This window comes from Chinchilla lanigera, unplaced genomic scaffold (genome assembly GCF_000276665.1).
Source record: "Chinchilla lanigera isolate Chin_1 unplaced genomic scaffold, ChiLan1.0 scaffold00041, whole genome shotgun sequence".
In the NCBI taxonomy this organism is placed as follows: Eukaryota; Metazoa; Chordata; class Mammalia; order Rodentia; family Chinchillidae; genus Chinchilla; species Chinchilla lanigera.
Genome location: NW_004955442.1, coordinates 17,129,567 through 17,132,402, shown reverse-complemented (window position 1 = coordinate 17,132,402; position 2,836 = coordinate 17,129,567).

Sequence of the window (2,836 nt, the reverse complement as noted above, 5' to 3'; positions counted from 1 at the left end):
AAATTTTACCATATGTGATAGCACACATCCATAATCCCAGCATGCAGGAGGCTGAAGCAGGAAGATCACTGAGTTCAAGGCCAGCCTAGACTACATAATGAATTCAAGGCCAATCTGAACTATACAGCAAGACTCTGTCACAAAAATAAATAAAATAAAATATAATATAATATAAAATAAAATAACCAAAATCTCCTGCTATAGTTTTTAAAAACTGAAAATTTTTCATATAGTTTTTTGCTCCTGATTCTCACTATAAATCTGGCTAAAAGCTTCCAGCAGTACTCATGCCACAGCCTGAATGTTGGGCAGCCTTAAAATTTCCTCCTTCATATTAATTAATTCACCACCCTTAATCTCAGACTCCCACAGGGCTTCAGGACATGGGCAAATGTAGACAAATTTTCCACTGGAGCACAACGTACATGGTCTCTAGACCAACTGCCAATCGAGTCTTTGTTCTCACTGAAACCTCCTGAGAATAGCCCTTAGTGTCTGCATTTCTACAGCATTCTGATCTGTGCTCTGAGTAGAATCTCCCATTAAGCTCAGTTTATAGCATCCTAGGACTTCTTAAACTGGCGTCTTCAAACCTTTCCAAACTGCTCCCATGAACCAGTTTCAAAGGCTTCTGAACCACATGGTCAGGTATAGTCACAGCAACAACCCAGTTCTTTGGCACCAAAATTTGTCTGAGTCACATTCCTTGTTGCTAGGACAAAATACCCAACACCCACATCTTAAAAGAGGAGGGGTTTATTTTGGCTCAGATGTGATTGGCTGACTTCAAAGCAGAGATGGAAGGGCCTGGGTGTAGGAAAGCTGCTTATCCCATGTCTTCCAGGATGCAGAGAGAGAAAGAAGGAGCTGGGGAGGGATAGACACCCCCAGTGGAATGACACCGCCAAGCAGGCCTTGCTTCCTAACAGCATGTTCAGCTCTGAGCTCATCAGTGGATGAATCCATAGTGAGTACAATGCCTATTTGATCCAGTCATTTGCCCAGAGCCCCATCCCTGACCATGTGAGGCTTTGGGGGACTTTTTTTTTTTCAGACAGGGTCTCATTATGTACTGCAGGCTGGCCTTGAACTTACTCAGGTAACCCAGGATGGCCTCGAACTTAGAGCAATCATCCTGCCTCAGCCTCCTGAGTGCTGGAGTTACAGACTTGCACCACCACCTTGGAGGACATTTTAGATCTCACCCATAACAGTAGGTCAAAAGGATACTTGTTCACTATCCTTCCTATGTCAGCTAAGTTTTCCCAGGTACTTTGTATGCTAAGTGGGTTTTTTGGGGGGCTGGGGATTTAGCTCAGAGGCACAATGCCTGCCTGGCAAGCACAAGGTCGTGAATTTGATTGCCGGTACTGCAAAAAAAATCAAAAACCAAAAAAAAAAAAAAAAAGGAGGGGGCGTTGGTTGGTAGGTTGGCTTGTTGTTGTTTGTTTGTTTGTTTTGTCTTTCTGAGACAGGATTTCACTATGCAGTTCAGGCTGACCTCAAACTCACAGCAATCCTCTTGCCTCAGCCTCCTGAGTCCTGGGATTACAGGCCTGCACCACCATGCCCAGCAGTAGTCTTGTATTTTATCCAGAATACATCTGACTTTAGGTACAATACTATGGAACTATTTAAAATTGTCTGCTAATTTTTATTTTAGCAGACTATATGTTCAGTTGAAGTTAACTAGCTTTCTGTGGTTTATGGTTTTCAGAGTGCACCAATTTAGAAAACTTTTGTCGTGACAGTTGGAGCTCTCTTGAATGTGAACTGTACAGTGGCCACCTGGCATCCGGCCAGCAATCTATGCCTTAATTATTTTTCTATAGTCTTTTCATACCCGTGCAAGAGCAGCTCAGTTTGAGCCTGAGTTGCAGAGTGATTTTCTAAACTCGTTCCTCTCCACAATCTTCACATGTCACTCTTAGACCTTCTCTTCTGGTTTTCTGGAAACAAAACTGAGACTTTAGTTCCTGCAGTCCTGGGCACTTTCTGTGTTTGAGGCTGTGTCCATGCCAAGTACCAAGGATTTAGGAAGTAACAAAAGTAACGGACATAAGTGTGACTCTTGGGAAATCAGCTCCTCAAATGAGAAAGGAATGTTCGTTCCAATTAGCTCCACTGTCACTGCTGTGACCACAGAATTTCCTGGATTCTGGGTGATGTAGGATGGAAAGAATAATAGTCATAAGCAAAAGAAAATGAAGAGTAAAGGAAAATTACAGAGTTGCTCAGAGTCTTAGGAGTTCCCTTTACCTTCTTCAAGCCAGAAGAGTTGGGTTCCTTCTGGAATTCTATCTGCCTTCTCGTGTCCCTTCCAGGTCCCAAGCTGCCTTGGGAACAAGGCATAGGACATAGGGGAAAATAGAAAACTTTCTTCTGGTTAGGTATTTTGAAACATGTTTTTGTCCCTTTCCTGTCTGCCCCCCTTTTATTTATTTATTTATTTATTTATTTGCGACAGGGTCATCTACACAGTTCAGGTTGGGTTTGAACTCACTATGTAGCCCAGGCTTCCCTCAAACTCACAGCAATCCTCCTGCCTCAGTCTCCCAAGTGCTTCGATTACAGGCGTGCACCACCACATCAAGCTGTTATTGGTTCTTCTTTTTTTATTTTAAAGAGAAAAAAGATAAACAATGAAACCAAGTCAAAACAGGTTAGTAGGACAGCTATAATATATTGGTTCTTATAGTATGCCAATAACCAGTTTGGATTTTACTCTTTATTACTGCTGATTTCTTTTCTATTGTTTATGGTGTCATGGTTATTGCTTTTACTTGCTTTTTACTGCATGCCATTATCTGGTTTGTTTTTATGTCATCGACACTAC